At 36.2% G+C, this 20,283-nt stretch overlaps 1 long non-coding RNA gene across 1 annotated transcript in view; it reads right to left on the bottom strand.

The window, feature by feature from the left end:
* LOC308063949 overlaps positions 1-20,283 on the bottom strand; it is a 51,609-nt gene that overhangs the window by 22,439 nt on the left and 8,887 nt on the right. Inside the window, exon 2 of the long non-coding RNA XR_013928124.1 lies at positions 252-307. This is a non-coding gene — a long non-coding RNA (uncharacterized lncRNA). The remainder of the gene's footprint in view (positions 1-251; positions 308-20,283) is intronic.

The raw sequence follows: 20,283 nt of genomic DNA, 5'->3' as shown, positions 1-20,283 counted from the left end.
ATATCATGGACATTAATCTTAGCATATTCCTTAGGAACAACCTTCCTTACTGGAAGAGCAAAGAGTATTCAAAACAAAAACTTGGCATTAAAAAAAGTGGCTATTTTTCTTTTTCTGTATTACTTTAACACATAAAACTGATTTTGTTATTGGCAGTTGTCAAACACCAGTTGTTAATTAAATTCATGACATTAGAATCAGCTACGTTCTTTCTTATATATCGTAACTGGTAGCAAAAATGAAACTGGTACCTGTACTAGGTTTTTTGTAAAATTTTCATAACTTTAAGGAATCATAGAATTTTGTCCTGCATTGCATAAAAACAAAAGAACAGATGTTCAAATGAAAACAGGCATTCAAATTAAAATATGTAGGTATTTATCTCATCTCCAGCAATGGCAAACAAACAAATGCTTAGGAAAAGAGTATAAAACCAGCAGTATTATCCAGAATATACTTTTTATTAGTCCCTTGAAATAGTTTCCAAACATAAAATTCTCATAAGATTCAGATTCAATAAGGAAGATGAAGAATGCTAGTCTTTTGCAAGGTCAAATAAATTACTCTGGATCTTCATCCTGCCTCCTGGGACCAAGATCTGACTAGCAGACATTAACAAACCTGATTTACCCTGATGAGGTCTGATAATCCCAAGAACTCGTTTATTCTTTCTTCAAATAGATTCCTTGTTGATAGTGGTATGGAAAAAGAATGTCTTCATTCTTCTTGCTTCAGTACAAGAGGCTGCATATTTTTCACTACTTGAGACGGTAACATTTCCCAACTCAGCTTTTGGAGTTTGTGCACCTCAGACTCAAAACTTTGTATGAATCAGGCTCTTTGATCCACTTTTGTAAGTCAAAATCTCGTTTTTCAATGCATAGTCTCAATAACTTCTGAACCTCTTCTGTTTTCACCATGAAATTCTATTTTAAAATGATAAAATTGCACTAATCAAATTGGATGTGCTAAAGACTGTTATAGACCTCTTAAACCACTGTAGAGATAGAAAAGGAAGCAGTTGGATTTTCAGTAAATACCTAGAATGTATCAGCATACAGAAAAAAATCAATATTTTTACAGAAAGTAGAATAAAAGATGAAAAATGATGAATCATATGGAAGCCCATAATCTTATGAGCATCATATCAGCCTGGCAGGCATTCATTGTGGATAAGTAATCTTAATATCACAGAATAAAGATTATATAAAGGAATTGACAATATTTTGTTATGGAAATGAGAATATTCAGGGTTAAAATAGAGCTGAGCGATTTCTTTTCATCAGCAAGTGAGAAGATCAGCAAAAACTCACATGGAGCATCTTTCTGCATCTCTGTGGGAATTCTGCTTCTTGTGATCTGCTGCTGCCAGATTTAATGTGCTGAATTTATTATACACAAAGTTGTCTGACTCGCAAGTCCTTTTTATTTCCTCAGCATAGATATTGCTTTATGTTGTTCAACAGCATAAAACGGTTAACTAGAACACAGTTTTGCACTACATACCCTCCAATACAATGAAAGAGGACATGGGCTATCAAATATATTAAATATGTACTAAAATTACGTGTCTGTACCACCTGCATGTTATTTGTAAAACAGCCTCTAATTCCTTCTCCAGGTTCCTTATTAAAATTCACATTCATTATATGTGATTCTCATTGTTGATCTCTGACCACATCAGCTGTCACCCCTCAGGAAAGCATTAGTCTGTTCAGGACAAGAAGTCATTTTTTTCTAGTTTTTGATAAAATACTTGAACAATTAATAACATTAACATTTTTGTTCCATTTTCTTAGTTGAACCACAATGAAGCAGAGACCCTTTCTTATCAGGATTAGTGATATCACTGCACAATGGTGGGACTATGCATAACTGTGCTGCACAGTCACTTTTATTTGGGCATCTTTTAACTTGCACACATATGTACACAATTTAAGATTACTCAGATATCACTTATTGGGTAACGTAGTCGATAGCGAGGACTAACATAAAAGCAGCATAAGCATTAATATGCTTTCCAGTGCCCCAAGGGGGACACATAGAGCTGATGAGCCTTTCCCAGCCAGATAACTGTCAGCTAGCGGGGAAGGGTTGGATTTGTTACTTCTTGGAACTGACTGATTCTTGATGTTACTGAGTTGTTGTCTTCTAATGTTCTGCTTTGTCTTGTTTGTTTTACACTCTTTCATACCAGCATTTTTCCTCTTCTATCCTTGAGGTGCTGACTACTATTATCTCAGGTACTGCACTTCTGTTGGTGTTTTTAGTTTTGTTATCTTGCATACCTTCAATTTACATACTTTCTTATTTCTTAATAACAATTTTCTCAGGAAAACTAAGCCTTAGTCACAAAACTGTCATGCACCTAACTAGGTGTTGTGGTTTAACCCCAGCCAGCAACCAAGTACTACACCGCCGCTTGCTCACTCCCCTTCACCCAGAGGGATGGGGAGAAGAATCAGAAAGGAGTGTAAAACTCAAAGGTTGAGATAAGAACAATTCAATAGGCAAAGCAAAAGCTGCACATGCAAGCAAAGCAAAGCAAATCAAGGAATTCATTCACCACTTCCCATGGGCAGGCAGGTTCATCCACCCCCAGAAGAGCAGGGCTCCATCATGCATAACAGTCACTCAGGAAGACAAATGCCATAATGCCAAATGTTCCCCCCTTTCCTCCTTCTTCCCCCAGTTTATATATTCAGCATGACTTCATATAGTACGGAATAACTCTTTGGCTAGTTTGGGTCACCCCTCCTGGCTGTGTCCCCTCCCAATTTCCCATGCCCCTCCATCTCTCTTGCTGGCAGGGCCCACAAAACCAAAAAAATCTTGATTTAGTATAAATATTATGCAGCAACAACAAAAAACGTCAGCACGCTATCATCACTGTTTTCACTTCATACCCAAAACACAGCACTGCACCAGCTACTAAGAATAAAGTTAATGCTATCCCAGCTGAAACCAGGACACTAGGCCTGGATCACATTCAGCTGAATGCTTAGCCTGTGGGTTACAAGAACAGCAGCATTCACAGCTGAACACATTTACTCAATGTTAGTGGTGAGCCTAGATTATACTCTGGCCATCCCTGCTGAGCTCAATGCCTTATCTACTAGGCCACATTGCCTGCGTTCAGGAACAGCACATACATAGTGCCATTTCCCAAACCACTGCACTAAAGAACACCATTAAGATTGCAAAGTCATTATTCAACATTTGCAGATGCTGTAATTGGGTGAGTGATATCACCTAATTCACTGCCTTTTCTACTTACACGTTCTGACATAGACTAATCATATGATCACCTACTCTTTTAAATAAGAGCCCTGCATTATTAGCCCTCATTTAGGAAGGAGCTATTCAACACTGTTGCTTTCTACTTCCAGTGCCTTATTTGTTGCATATGATTAAAGACAATTATTAATTCCTTATGGTATTCACTATGAAGTTCATCCACAGTTAACTACAAAGTTTAACCACAAATTTTGGCTGTGCCATTCAGACTAGTTGGGACCTTGCTTCCAGACCAGACTTTTATATAACACTTAATTATTGTTTCCACTCATGCCATTAAAATACAAAGCTCTATCATCAAACAATCTTCAATAATAACGTGGTTTGTTCTTGTAACAATAGTAGCTGATGGTCCGGGATTAACAGTCTACTACCCCTTTTCCTTCAGTTTTTGATTGTCATGAAAACTAAAGGCAGTCAGAGTCAGGAAATACCTCAGGTCTGTAGGAAGTCATCTAAAATAATAAGTCTATAAAAACAGGGCCTGCAGTATTAATATAAGGATTTAACTGTTGTGCATTCTGCTTTTGCAGGGATTCTCAAATCTCTTTCTATGCCTGTGCAAGGATTCAGGAGGAAAGAAAGATTAATTGAGAAATATTGAGGGAAATCTATCCATAACAGTTTAAGTCACTGTCTGTTAATCAAAATCACAGAGCTTTAGGTAAGAGCAATTTCCACAACTGACATTCTGTTCAGACTTCTGGTCAGAATTTGGGGCCTAGCTACTTTGAGACCCCGAATATGTTTTTTCTATCTGTACAGCTAGGTCCAGTCTCAAGTCCAGTCTCTGAATTCTTGGAAAGTGAACCAAAGCACTGAACATGTATTTTGTGTAAGCAAGTGATGTTTATCCAACAGACAACTACATGTTCTTTAGTTAAGAATAAAGCCTTTATTGTGCAAATCACTAAGACAATGTAAAAAACCTGGGCTGGAAAGGAACACTTTGTATCTGAACCAACACAATAAAAAGGAGGTGTCTAAGTCTCTCATGTAACTACAGTTCAAATAGGTGTATTTGGTGTCCATCAGTGCTCATTTCCTAGTGTCTTCTTTCTTGTCTCCAGGATCCACGTAAACAACATATGCCCACCCAGGTCCGGAAATTCTGGATAAAAGGAACTAAAACTCTCATTTTATAAGACAGAAGTGAACAGGCATCAGTTATCTGCAGAATAGTTTATTTTTGCCTTATACCTTTCGCCAAAAATCAGGTGTTTCCTTAAATATTAACTTTTATTGTGTATGCGATCAGCATATCAATTGCCTAGCAGCCTGGACTAGTATTTTATTTTTGTTATATGTTAGTATTTCCAAAATCCTTGTGCTTATTCCTGTCAACCTACATAAATCATATTGCCATAATGTACCAATATAACTATGTCCATGGAAACCCAAGTACAAATAGTGTTCTAGCTAAAATAATATGTATATTTTATTTTCTTTCCCATATATAATGAGCTATACAGACAAAAAATAAGCTCACAGAACAGACTGTTATATTGTTTCAGTAGGAAATCAAATCCTCTACTAGGTCACAGTCCCATTAGATCTGACTTTCCCATTTATAATGAAATTTTATTTCTGTGATTTATTTAAGAATTTAGAAAGCAAGCTTTTTGCAGTACAGACTCTCAACTAATTGTGTCCAATTAATAATGGTATAATTTGGGGATCTATTAATTAGTAATGAAAGGCTGTACTTCCCACAAATATACTGACAATTTTTCACTTTAAAGATTATGGAGCTTTCACACTTACACCACCTTTTTTTCAGCAAAAAGCAACATGAGCCAGATCTGTTGCTTTCTATTTGAAGAAACTCCCTATAGTAACATGTAACTTAAAAAATAAGTATGCCTGAAGTTTCTTAAGTAAGGACTATTGACTATACTTTCCCTCTTGTGCAGCACAACTTCAGTGTCTTTCATATGCTGTACTGCATATATGAGGTATTATCTGATACAGAGTCCTGATTTTTTAATAAGAATTTTATGTTTTGGCAGTCAGTGAGACTGTCTCAGATAATTTATGAACTCCTTTGCTCATGAATTAAAACTTCAGTTCTGGAGAAATCCATGGACAATATTTTGTGTGTGACAGCATGATGCATGTTTTCCATGATGAAGTGATACTCTCCTAACCCCTCATCTTTCTGTAGATATTAAGCACTGATAGTCTCCACTTTGATGAAAAAGACTTCTCTGATTTATAACACTCATGCTTACTAATATAACTATGAAGGCCAATTAGCTGACTGAAGTACTCAAATTGGTCAGTGGTAAAACAGCCATTGCAGCAGGGACTTACCTACTTTCAATGTAAATAATTTTTCCCTTTTAATAAGACAAAAAAATTAATATCAGCTGACCATTGCCTATGTCTTGTTCACTGTTTCAGGTTCACAAGAAACTTGTCTAAGGGGCAATTAAAGTTATGTTTTCTGGAATTTATTTCTACAAAATTTAGCAGGAAACAGTAGGTGGAGAAAGTAGAAAGAATACAGAGGTTTAGAGTAACTGAGCACAGTCTTCGCAGTGAACTCAAAAACTTTAATAATGAACAATTACTTTTATGTAGCAAGCCACCAGAAGACAAACTACAAATATAATCCCGTAATAAAATTTAGCATAGAAATTAAGATTACCTTGCCAATTTTCTAACTGGTATGAGCATTGTAAAGGCATGAGCTTTCACAGAGCTGGGGTGGTTGGGGTTTTTTGCTTCTTTGTTGTTTGGGTTTGTTTGTTTTTTTTTTTGGGGGGGGGGTTATACTGCTTTACCTCTTCTTTAGTAGGTTAGACATTTTGCAGATTTGAAGAGTTTACCGACAGTACTGGGTGTGTTACCATTTATTATTGGAGCAACTCACTACTTAGAGACACTTGATGGCTTATAGTTTGCTCCTTCCCTTGCCCTCTGCAGTCCTAGTGATGTAATGAGCCAAGGTTCCCTTGCATCAACATCCCCTACCATCAACAATGGTACCCAGCTCATTAGAGTTTACACCTTCTTGTATGTCTTAACCTTGCAATTTGAGGGGGTGAGAGAACTATCTGCCAATTGGATACATATATTTTGTTAGGTAGCCAAATTTATACAGGTCTGTATAAGCAAATTAAAAAAATTTAAGGCAGCTTATTTGGCTGAGTTCTCCACATCCATTCTGAGTATATATGCTCTTTCTAAAGTACTGTGAATCTAACTGTCCTCTAAATCACCTTGGATACTTATTTTCTGTCAAACAGAATAGGATTAAAGCTATGAAGAGCACCCAAAGTATGTGTTTTTCTAAAAATCATAATACTGGTTTTATGTTTATGACAATGTAAAAGAATTATTGATTTATCCAAAGGCAGCAAAGAGACTTTCTGAAAGTATTGAAAAGGATTCTGAATTAGAATGATGAAGTGCCTAATGGTTGATATTCTATGGCAGAAAGCAGGTCTCTGTCATTAAAATATATGCAACGGTCAGGTTTTTGCTAAAATGTGTTTAGCTATAGAATGTATTATTTATTAAATAAACTTGACTTTCATTTGCCTTTTTCACTTTCTCTTCCATTTTCTGTTATTCTAGGATATTTTATATCTATTTGTATTTTAAACAGATGTTAAGATTGTAGAGCATTTCCTGCTAGATGAGTGATTTAAGAAGTCCAAACAAATGTATAGCAAATGGCAACAAATACCTGGTGAAGACTTCCTGGTTGCTTTCCCTAGCAAAGTTGTATGATTTTGTAAGCCTAGTACTTCATTAAGTAAATGTCTTAAATTTTAAGGTGCCGTTACCTCACTATTTAATTTGGATACTTCTAATGTTACAGAAAAGAATTTTATGTTGCAGCTACAGAAAACAGCTTAGCTATCTAGCTTTCAAATCACTATTTTAATACTTTGAAGTAGAACCATAACAGAATCACTTCATCCTCCTGTAAAAATCCAGGAGTGAAGCTAAAAGAAAGCAATATGATCATCCAGGATCGTTAACAATGGTAAGGAGTGACCAGACTGAGAAAAGGACAAAACATCTTGGGATATAACTCTAGAAGGAAATGGTAAGGAAAAAAGCAAACACCATGGAGCACTAGGAAATCTAAGCTCTAGGGGGAAATTTTACAATGGAGGTCAAAATTCCATTTCCACAAACAATACTAAACAGGATATTTAATATTGTTGGAACAAGAATCTTTGCTATTGAACTAGAGACACTCAAAGAAAAAGAACATCTGCTTGAGCCTTTGAAAGCCAACTAGAGTCTTTATCTATACAACTCCCAGTAACTGCATGGCTCAGGCTGTTTTTTCAGGGGGTTGGTTTTGGGATTAGTTGGTTGTTGTTTGGGGTTGGGGTTTTTTGTTAACTTTATACAGCTTAACCACATCCTTGTCTCAGTCCTACTTAAAGCCACATAGAAACCTCAAAGCCATTCCTAGCTGCTTCTTCATAGGTCTAAAAGATAATGAAGTTCTTTTCTTCTAGTATCTCCTTCTTGCTGAGTGCCAGTCTTGACTAAAAAGGAAGGAAACAGCCTAATAATATACACAGTGGTGTGTACTTAGGTATTCACAGCTCATAATGTCTTTCAGAGAAGACAGATTTAGTGGCCCAAAATACTAGGCCAAATTCAAATTCTCTTCCTTCCCTTCAATGCACTAAAGAACAACACGTGTACACATACACACACAGAGTGGTTGGAGAAGGGTAACCTTTACCCTGGAGAAAAGTTGTATAAAATTTTAGACAAAAACTTAGAAAATAGTTGCCCCGGGGACAAGTATGGTTTCCTGGTTTCGAAAACCAAATTGGGTGGATGCCTTTACAAGGACATAACTATCACATGGGTTTCCACTTAGTGATAGAAAGATGGGAAAAATGAACTGAATGTACTCACAGCTGCACAAAACCACAGAAACAAAGGTAGCTTTAGTTTTCTGCACCAAAGACTTAACTCTGTATGTATTCAATCAAGATTGTATTCTTCTATTTGGTAATTAGGCTGTAGATAAAATGTACTTTCTTCTCACATTTCTGCTTTTTTTCCATAGAAGTAAAATTGCTGTCCTCTGCTACACTTCCTCTGTAGTTCTTACTTAGATTTATAAGGCTTAATGAACAATTTATTATAGAGTAAGTTACTCTATGCTGCATTTCATGGAAAATCTTAATATGAAAGCTGAATTCCAGTGTATTATTTTGCAAATTTTATTTTTTTTTAAATCAGGAAACTATCTCAAATGAAATTAATTATGACAAACCATGTAAAAAAGAAGCAATACAAAACAAACAACAAACCCACTCCCTCCACAAGTACAGAAGCACATCTAGGCAACAACAGCAACAGCATGGACTGCCAGCTCTGTGACAGTGCATATCTATGCTCTTGTCCCACATTTGCACAGCAGTGTCACCACTCCGTACCCTCAATACATGCATGATCCTCTTTATCTCTCCTTCTGAGAAGCAGAACCCAGTCTTGTCACTGCCTACCTTCATCCCCCAAGTACTCTGCCTGGGTTCTCCCACTTCATCATCTTTGTCCTTGCTATGTCAACATTAGCTTAACAATACCTCCATATCCAGAATGGAAAGTACACATCTTCTGCAAGTGAAGCAAGCTGGGAAACAAGCAAGATACATACATAGAGCAGCAGTTTATGAGCAAATATAGCTGGTTGTATGTAGAAGTTTATCTTACAGACCAAATGAGAATTTCTGTACAGGAGATGTCACTGCTATCACTTTAAAGCGATGACTTTCTCTTATTGGTACATGCATCACAGACTTGTAACAAGTACTAGAGTCACACTGAAATCTCCTAAAATAAAGAATGAGATGAAAAAATACAACCAGCAGTCCGAAACATCTTATCTACAGTGTATTAACAATGCACTTCAGAAAGATTACTACAAAGGACCTACCACCAATTCACAAGTCTTTACAAATTATCAGCACCACATGTTTAAAGAAAAGTCATCATTTAAGACCAGGTACCTATTTTGCATATGATAAAAGACCATTTTGTAACTGTAGCTTCTCAGTGGGAGATGGGACAAAACCAATGTTGTTTACCCAAATTCAGAAAAGATAACACTTAAGAAAAGTTTTAAGAAAAAGATTACCAAGATCTGAGGACCACAGAAAGACTCATCAGGCTACTTGGTTTCAATCAGCAGTTTACAGACCACTGGCAGTTCATAAATTACTTTTAAGAGAGTAGTGAATTTATCTCTGAAAAAAAAGGTGATATTTTCAGTAGGCTTCAGCGTGCCAGAAAGGTTTCAGACATTCATGGAAAAAGAGCTCTTGAACTACATGAAAAACACTGGAAAATCTCCTTAATGGAAGCAATTAGACAGTCTGCAGCAACAGAAGCCCCAGTTCATCAAGGTGCACAACGAAAAGCATGAACATAAGGAGGCTGACTGCATCTTTTTTGATGTGGTCTAAAATCCAGTTCCCTAGTGCTAGAAACAGGTATCAGGTAGGGATAACACATTAACATAGTTTTAAATAACGTTGCAAGTGCAGTGAGAAACAGAACACTCTTGGCATAAGAATGTTTGTTGAGGAGTGGTATGTTCTGTGAGTGTGTTACAGGAGATCATTTCAGCTGCAGAGAGAAACTAAGACTGGCAAGCTAAATAGTCTTGAAATTCTTGTGTGTGGGCAGCGTGCATTCTGCTACAGCCTTTATCATTGGAAATCCCCAACAGCCCTGGCTGCCAGCCAACATTCACAATCCCTTGAAACAGAACAGTAGGCAGAAGACCCATTTCTTGGGCCATTTCCACTTTTTTTGGCTAGTAGTAAAATTTGCACTTCAACCAGCTGGACAGCATCTCTAAATGCTCTTAAAATTTACATAGATACTCAATGTAACTGAAAGATCAAAAAGCCTACAAATGCCATTTATTCAAAAACAAAGTTTTTCCCCCAACTATCTGCATTTCTTGCTACTTCCATTATGTTGATTTCATATGTTTTTAACAATGAAGATCTAATTCTGAGCCTAGTACAGTTTCCTGTGAAACAATGAAAGCATCACATATATCCAATAGCAGAGCTTAGTTGTAAAAGAATAGGTTATTGGATTGGAGGAAGTTTCATATCTTATTTCTGTAGACTTAGATAAAAGGATAATTTGAAGTGTATTGTTGTATAACATTGAGCTTTTGATTTCATGGACATGTTATACAGTAAAAACAAAGAATATTTCATTTCAGATTATGGTATTAGCATAAGAAAACAATCTTAGTAATGGAAAGGGAAAGACATCTGTCCGTATTCTTAGGGACAGAGCTTTTGACAATGTTTACCAACAAAGTTGTCCAAATTTCCCAAGCAAAGACCTGTTTCTTACTTGCTTTTGTCATCATGAACTTTGAATTCATTTAGACTGGAATTCTCTGTGCTCCAGACACCTATGTCAAGAGATTTGTATGTGCACGTATGAGGAATGCTTCAGCCCAAACAAGATCAAAGTAAAAGCTGGTCTTGACAAGCTGACCAAAATCAAAGAATTACCCATTTAAGGCTGACAGACTATATGCTTTGTTGCAGAGAGTTGCAAGACTTATTTTGCATATTCTTTTCACACACACAGGGATCATTGGAACAGATTTAATTGATTCTCTTTTAACTACATTTTACCTCTTCACAGTGTGCTATAGACTACCGCAGGAAGAGTCAGAAGCTCCATCTACTTGCTAGATGCATATAATCATTAGAATCCTACTGGATTTGGGTAGCTTAATTATCTGCAAAGTGTGGCTGTAGCTGTCAAGGCTTTTCTATGAATTCCCATTTCCTTACTGCTTTAGACCATACTGTGTACAGGCTCTAGACCCAAAAGGAGCACAGAAACAAGATCTGTCCAGAGTTTGCAGTGTCTCTGTCTAAATGAGATCAAAAAACAGATAGTGATCTTCATCAGCTGTAAAGAAACATAACATAACAGATGTGACAAAACAGAGGACAAGGATCCTGGGTGAGAGATTGGGACTGAAGCTATGAGAACTACTAATGAGGGAGAGGACGTGGTACACGTAATTAATGGCACTGACTGGGGCCAAAATACATAACAGACAATAATATACGACCCTGTAACGATGCATATACAACCATAAAACCCAGAAAGTCACACTTCAATATATTAAGATAGGCCCAAACAACTTGTGTCATTCTCTGATCTTGGGGTATTTCTCATCAATTTTAGTATTATTTTTCCTGTTTCTTTTTTTCCTACCCCAGCAATATTCTGTGTATGTCCATGTACCCACATGAAAAAGACAATAAAGTGAGTTAGTAACTGTGACATTTGGTATGACTGAATTATATTCTCTACTCAAAGCAGTGATTCAGCCCTTTTGTTAGGCTGTGTCCCCAAAATAGTCAGCTTTCATTTTCAGGACCAGAATGGAGTTGGTGAAGTTAAGTCTATCTTTTGACTAGTTTTCCGAAAAGACCCTTTCTCCAAGTTTCATTTTTCCCTCTAGTGATGTCATTAACAACCACAAGTTTAACTTCTATTGGAAATCTTACATTCAGGTTTAATTGATTACTTTAGACTGTAATTAAGTGAAGCTGTTAACAATTTATTGCTCATCTTATAATGCTATAAAAGGCTCAACAATTATATTAAAAAGGAGACTGAAAGGAGACCCAGCTACTCACAGGCTTTTTTCTACTCATAATTTGCATCAGCAAGTTTGTTGTGATAATTCAGTGTAACGTGGCAGAGTCCGGAGACATGCCAAGAGTCATTATCAGTAGCTTACTTCTCCCATTTGCCACTCTGGGTTTTGGGCTGCATGTTACTATGAATGCTGTTGTTCAGAACTTGTAATCATACTTTTATAGCTGATGCATTTCAAAGACACAACAGCAGCAGGAACACAAGAAGAAGAAGGGCTCTGGAAGACATATTTAATCTTGTAATAAAAAAGGTTGTTTGTTTTTGAGAAGGATTTAAGGATGTTATTCCATTAGCAATAGCTCAAGTTAACATTTCCTTGGGATTTAATTTAAGATTAGTGGTTATTTACGAAATCCACTGTTTTGTAGGAAATAATGTCCCACAAAATATTATATTCACATATAATTAAATCTGGTAACATACAGAGAACATGAAAAGAATAATTTTCCCATAATCAGGTTGTGTTAGCCCTGGGAATCTAGACTTATGTTTAAATTTCAAAGTAGTCCATGAACTCCAGAAAAATCTTAAGCAAAAGCTATGTAAAATGTACAGAAATTAACGGATTTAACATATCCTAATGATGTACATCTACACTAAGATTTTATTCAGTCTATTCCTCACATCATTTTAACTACAAATTTCCCAAGTTTCTATGTTCATTTCAGGGATAACTGACGTTCAACCACTATTTTTCATCTTAAATTAACGTCAAAGTAGGTTGAGCTAAACAGCAGTATTTTTTGACTCAAAATAGATAGTGCAATTTGACTTTGTCTTTAGATTAAGATTATAAATTAGAAATCAGTTTTCTAAGTTTCTTTACTGTTCCAATAGAAATAAGTAGAAATTAGTTTTTAAAAAGAAAAAAAAAAGTACAGTCTCAGACTTCCACATGTGAACATGAAGGAACAGTAAAGTTAATATTTATCAAGCAAGCATTGCACAAGAAAAAACATTTTTTTTTTACAGATATTGGTAAGAGTAAATTTTATGTCCATCTTACCTTTTATAGTCCTTATCCAAATATTTCTTTCCACCCTGTTTGGAATGGCCCATCTCATTTTCTTTTAGAAATATTTAAAAAAAAAAAAACCAGTAAATAAAACATTGCAACAGCTGGATGATAATATAAGGTTGAAAAAGAAATAGATTTCTGTTTGATGTTAGCAACTCTACGGAGTGTGAGGACAATTCTGCTCATCCTAGGAGTATTCACAGCATTAATTAGGGAAAAGCTAAACTTTAATGTCAGTATGATTTTCAGCTTTTTAATATTTTAATGGTGTTTCTCAACTAGAATTTTTACATAAAGATTATTTATACTGCAAGTAGGAGTATTATTTAAAATTGGCTCTTCCCACTTTGTTTGCACAACTGCCAGAGGAACTGAACTAATCTAGAGAGAAAAAAAGAGAAAACTCAAACCCTGTCAAAAATCAAATGCCAGAACAGTTTCTTCAGTTAGAAAGATTCAGAGGTTACTTAGCAAACAAAATGAACATAACCTCAGATTTCTAACAGTTTATAAGATACCTAGAGATACAGCCTTAAAACAGCAACAAGCTTAATGCACTGCACATCACTAACTATAACAGACCACACACAGAGCCCCCCAAAGCCTCTCAATGTTATTTTTATTCATCATATGTCAAGAACTGCCATCTGCCTTAAACTGCATGCATTCTTTCATTTGGTAAAAATCAAAACAGTGCAGCAAAATGTTAGCTCAGAGTCCCCCTCTCTACTGCTTTCTACAGCCGCTCCCCAAGGACCTTTAAACTTAATAGTTAGAAACAGCCAAATAAATAAATAACATACTTTCCATGGTTTAACCATTCTTAGTCATACATGTGAGAAAACACTATACTTTTCAGCTATACAGAAAAAAGAGCTAAATGAACTACCACTATCCCCTTCATCTATCATCCAAGGTCAAAGACAGTATATATTCATTCCTCTTAATCCGAATTAATTGACTCCAGGTGCCCCTCTGCAGGAGTGGTGTTAGGAAGAATCACTGATTTAAGGGTTTTGACAGGTCTTATATAGTACCACAGTGTTCAACAGCTTCTAACGTGTATTAGCATTAGCAGTTTACTCTTCAAGGTGGTTTTGCCAGATGAAGTACTGAAAGACACTTTTCATTTTTGAGAGTAAAAATGGGGCAACTATTTTCTTTGGGGAAATATATCAGAAGAGCCAGAAAGGTCAAATTTCAACAAGAATCAGCTTGTGGAATCCTAAGGCTGTCTGCATGGGAAAACTGCCAGTGTGTTAGAGGGATAAATAAGACACAGAGAATAAATCCCTCTACATATATCCAGTGGATTCATGCTTCCAGTTACTACATTTGTGTTTCACCACATATACAAGCTTTTAGAGAAGTGCAGGCTGATTTTAGGTTATGGCAATGTAATAGCAAATTGCAATGTTGCAAATGTGACTTACGACTTCCTTTGTAAAATACATAGTTACCTAGAAGTTCAAGTTTTAGGGAAAGCTCTTTTGAATGTATAAACAGGAATTACTGACATAAATCATGCATGTATTTTTTTATATGTTGATATATATGACAAATTATCATTATGTGACTGACTCAATGTAAAAACTGACCATGCATATTTTTGAAACTGCTATTCATGGTAGAAATACTGCAGTATCAATATACCATTTCCTACACTGCAAGGAGAGAATAAACCTTTAGAACATGTGCACTCATTTCTAGCCTGCAACTAAATATCCTACCCCAATCCAGATACATTTTAGATGAGGTACTAATAAAATTCAGAACTAAATTTGGGAGTATCTAGACCATACATAGAACCTTTTTTGGCAACTATTTGTAGTTTCAGACTGCAGTTCTGCTGGTAGGCTAGAGATCTAGAGATTCAGGCCTGTCAAAGCACCTCCTTCTGTTCAAAATTTACTCCATTTAATTTTAAACAGACGGAGATTAGAAAAAAACAATTAACACTCATAACCATGGCTAGCATAGAACAGATTGGAGTGACATGGCCAGATGAGTCTGCTACTTAGAGATGAAGACGTTTTTTCCTGACTGTAGCTCAAGTAACATTCAAACCTAAAAAGGTGAGCAAATTATGCAAACCAAACAAGTGCAAGCCCCTCTCTACAACCCTCAGGGCTCTGGTCCATTGTTCCCACATCTCATCTATGACCATAACAAACCCAAATAATCAGGGAAATGGAAAAAAAATTATTAAAGAAACCCAAACAAACTGAAAATGCATAATACATCTTGACAATTTGTAGCTTCTACAGTTGTCCACACCAAAGCATGCAACAGATTCCCTAGTTATTTATTTTGCACACATTGAAATGATGCATCTAGGTCTGTTTTACAGCAATAGCTCTGCCTAAGACAACTAAAGCAGAGTAGCAAATACAAGCAGAATATATGTGTGGTAGCTTCTTAGCCCTTAGAGCCTACAACCACTTTCCATACTTTTGAAAAAGTATTCTCAAATCTCATCTATTATATTACAGTAATAAAGAAATCATGAAGGAGAATTTTTGAACTTTGAAAATAGTCTTGAGAACATATTTTTAAAAATCTTTCAAACTGATAATACTTAAAATGTGTTGTGAAGAGCCAAGAATACACCATTGCCATGGGAAATTTCAGGAAAAAAATCTGCTGTATAAAGATAGCCTGATAACAGAAACCTGGAAAGCTAATCTTAAAAAAAAAAATGACCACTTTTCCCATGTTATGATGCCATGCTACAACATAAAAAGGAAAAGAATAAAACAGTTCCAGTCTCTCTAGAACAGCTACCAAAATCTTTCAGTTACAAATCCCTGACTAATTCAAATAAAATAATTCATTATTTAAAAGGCAAGGTAATAAACCGGATTTTATAACAGGAGTGCAACCTAATCAAGGAGATGTTGGATGCTGATAATGAGACTTTACCAGGAAATCTGGAGATTGGTTTATTACCTACTTATATGTTATTTGAGTTCAGATCCTGTTTATAAATTCAGGCACATTCTCTGCTAGGTCATTCCAATTACATGGTATATAATTCAGCTCCTGAATCAATTTTATCAAGGTGAAGATGATGCACTTGATGAGATCCTATTTGCTGAACAATGGTGGATAGAAGCTTCATTAATAAAAGAAATAATAAAAAAAAACCCAACCATGAGTATGTAAGACGAAGTGGAAAGTCACTCTAAAAATGCAGGCCTGTGTTCTGTGGCACAATGAGTCACAGCCTAGTATTTACACAGTGGAATGTTACTTGCAGATGCAACTATCAGAATCAGGTTTTCATTACACAGGTTGACAAAAGCAGTCCTCATGGGAGAAACCTAATCTCTAATTTCAACATTGGTGTCTGTACTTTTATAAAATGATCCAGAGGACTGGAAGGTGAAAGATTCACTGCCTGTTCATTTCAGTTTCCTCTACTTCCCTCTAATTACTACTTGCTTTAGAAGGCTTCACACCTTATCACTATATTTGTCAGCCATGGCCAAATAGCAAGGGAGATGGGGAAGAGATAGAAATGTTCATAACTTAAAATGTTTCTCCCTCCTATGTACAGCTGAATTCTACTATTTCTGGTCTGTACCATAGTGCCCAGCTGGTGGAACATAGCAAAGAGTACAAACAAGATCTGCCAGACCTATACCAGCTTGGTCCAGCTCAGGTCTATGATTTTTTTATCTACTGTGAGTTCATGCACATCTTCTGATCCTCCTGTACATTTGGAAGATGTGACTAAAGGGACTGCATTGCAGTTATCTTTTCCTCATTTCCTTGATTCTTTGCTATGGAATCAGCTTTCTCGGTGATTCTTTGCTTATCCCACAACAAACACATCTTACCACAATCTCATAGCCTTTTTTTCTTTTTTTTTTCTTTTTTTTTTTTTTTTGTTTTGTTTTGTTTTGTTTTACCACCTGCTTACATTGCAATAAGAAATCCTGTCCCAGTCAGGCATTTGTCCACAATATTCTTAAAACATAGCACCCTTAACCTCTTGGGCTGTGATCCCCTTTGACTATGGTGGTTTTAGTGGCTCAGAAACAAGCTAAAGATGTTGGGAAGGAGGTCAAATTAGTGGCTGAAAGACAAGAAGTGCATCTAAGCTCCAGTTTCTGTACCAAAGTTGCTACATTGGACAGTAGATGCCAGCAAAGCTGAAGAAGAGGCAGGAAGAGTAACTGCTGGAAAGTGGCAAAGAGGTCACTACAGTGAACCACAGATTCATTATCTCATATTAAGTTTTCTTTCAGAAATGATTGAGAACTTCTGTTTTCCAGGATAAAATATCTAAAACAAGGTAGAATCCTCTTAAACTTTTCCTTTTCTACAAAGAGGTTTCTATGCTTATATGGCCAAATACTTGTTTTTCTCACCTACAACAGAATTCACACAAGCACCTGTATATATCCATTGAGTTACATATCCCTTTGCAAGGGAAATCTCTTTCCATCCAGCAAGGCAGCTTGGTCCAGAGACTAGCACACAGGCATACTGTCATGGAAAAACCAGCAGCACAACATTCTGCTCCAATTCCCACTTTCATCTTGGCCATTTAATTCACTTTCACTGTGCCCTCAGGTCAAAAATTTTGTTATTTAATACATTATTAATTATAACATTTATTTATAAATATTTCCTCCTAACAGTGTCTCTGTGGATAAAGATGAAAGGAGGTATCTGCTTCATACTATGCTTTAGAAAATGAGGAGATTTGCAGTTAGACAGCAAAGCCTATGCAAGGAACTTTTATTTGTTATATAAAACACAACTAATACTTTCTGTTCCATAACACAAAAAATCGGCAAAGATTACACAAAGCACAGAATCATAGAACCATAGAATGGTTTGGGTTGGAATGGAGGGACCTTTAAAGATCTAGTTCCAACCACCCTGCCATGGGCAGGGACAATAACTGGCTACTAGTCTCTAAAACTGTTTTATCCTGTAAAACCCACAACTGGAGACATAAAGTATATATCTATTTACAAAAATAGATTGTTTTAGTATAGTTTCATTCATAAATTACCACTCCTTATCTAGTATTCCACTTTTTCAGTGGCAATGCAAAAAAACTTTCTTAAATAATGTCATGAAGATTTGCATTTTAGATATAAGAATCTAATGGGAAATGCATATGTACATTACAGGATCAAACTTTCTTAAACCCTGTGCACGAGCCCATTTTTCACTCTTGTCATCCACATGGAGGAAGAAAGTAGGCTATAAGGAGTTACAGAAAAGGAAAATAAAGAAAGCATAAAGATTCCATTAAAGCAGGAATTAAAACAATTGCCAAGATATGATAGCACACTTATATGATATTGGGAAAGGATACCCTCTCTTCCTTGGTCTCATCCTTAAAATTACTGGTGGCTTGAAACACCTTTCTTATTATAGCCTAATATCCAGTACACTGAACAAACTTGGCAATAGCATTACTACATTTTTATGAAGCTTGATGTTTCCATAATATATTTTTTTATTATTATTATTACCTATCTTAATAGATTTATAAGACATGATTACATTGGTATTCTGGCATAATCTATTCCATTTCCCAATCAGGAACAAATCCTGTTTCTTAACAACGGGAAGAACATACACAGGTACAGTTTACAAATTCTGGTTAATAATGAAGTTACTGTACCGTTAACTGTTTCAATGGTGGGTCCTTGAATCAAATCCTAACGTATAACCCACCAAATCTGGAAGAAGCTACAGCTCAGAAGAAGTCAGTGTCTGCACTATTTGTACACTTAAAAGTTGTTTCAGGCAAGGGAAATCAGATTTGGTTAAAGCGGTGGTCAGTGGCCAAGAAGAGTGAAAAATCCCCCAAACAAAATAACCATTTGAACCTAGCAGACATTATTAATGCCTCTGAAGACAGGTGCACACAGGTGAATTTGGCCCCTATTGGATAATTTTATTTCAGCATTAGCAGCTGTTCGAGACAGCATCAAAGGAAGGAAAGTTAATTTTCTTCTACCTGTGAATATATCTAAACTTATCTGAAAACTGGTTTCAAGGTTACAGTTTCTCTGGGATAGGAAGAGTGGAGGTTTCCTGCTGTATTTTGAGAGTGCTGAGACTACTTGTATTCACAGCACTCAGTGAGAAAGCAAATGATGAAATCTGATGGGTTTATAAAACTACTCTTTTCTTATTTCCTTGCCACAAGCTACTTCTGATGATCCAACTGCACTAACCTACTTCAGAAGCTACTCTTGACAGTGACTGAATGGCTCACAGAAGAATCAGGGGCAATGAGCAACAGTTCTTGTTTTGCATACTTACAAACTTGTCCCCAAAGGTGTAAGCATTTTTTTCATTTAACACTTTGGGATAAGCAAGCTTTGGCAAAGACATGTAGATTTGACCTTTTCTGGCTAGCATGGCTCCACTGGGGGAGTCAGCCCTGTTGTATGACAATAAGAAAGAGACAAGTGTTTCAGGAAGAATCACATAACACCAAGATATATAAGCTAAAGAAGCCAGCATTCTCTTCAAAGCTAATTGCTGCCTTTCTTCTTCAACCCATAGCCTTTGCTCACAAACTTTCTTACACCTCCACACCCTAGCTTCCTGCTGCAATTTTAAGGAAAACATATATAGCTCAGAAACTCCAGACAGGCAGGTAGCCACCTCCTTTGTGAGTCTTCCGTCACAAACATGAAGTTTGAATTTGCTGCTAGGGCTCCATATCAAGACATCCTGCTGTCAGAGGCTTTAAAGCACTATCCAGCCAGAGTGTCATCCTTCCTACCTTGTTCACCTTCTGATTTCCACACTTCTGCCCATGTGCATCTTACCAACATCTGTGATGATGAGAAATAAGCATAACATTCAAGAGAAATAAAAGGTTGAAAGTTAGGGTAATCATACTTAAATGATTATAAATTGAGAAGATGGAGTACAGACCCACTCATATCCATAAGGAACAATGAAGATTACACTGTGAACAGTACTTAATGCTGTCTTCATTTGCTGTTGTTCAGCATGAGTTCACTTCTCAGATAGCTCCTCTGTGTCTGTGGGAGTGTGTGCAAACTTCAGTACTGGTATTTGTAGAAACAAACAGATGTTTGCTTGTCAAGTCAGTTATAATATCCATAATAACTAGTTTGCACAAACCAACATGTGCTTGTGTGAGGTAAACAGATGGCATCACATTTTCCCACCTGATGCAAACACTTTTTAAAAGCTTTTAGAAATATTGCTTCAGGAGAGTTAACAGTGTCAAATACAAACATATGTAGCACCTGTCT

The sequence above is a fragment of the Falco punctatus genome (genome assembly GCF_963210335.1).
Source record: "Falco punctatus genome assembly, chromosome: 1".
Classification (NCBI taxonomy): domain Eukaryota; kingdom Metazoa; phylum Chordata; class Aves; order Falconiformes; family Falconidae; genus Falco; species Falco punctatus.
This window is presented reverse-complemented; position numbering and strand designations above follow the sequence as displayed.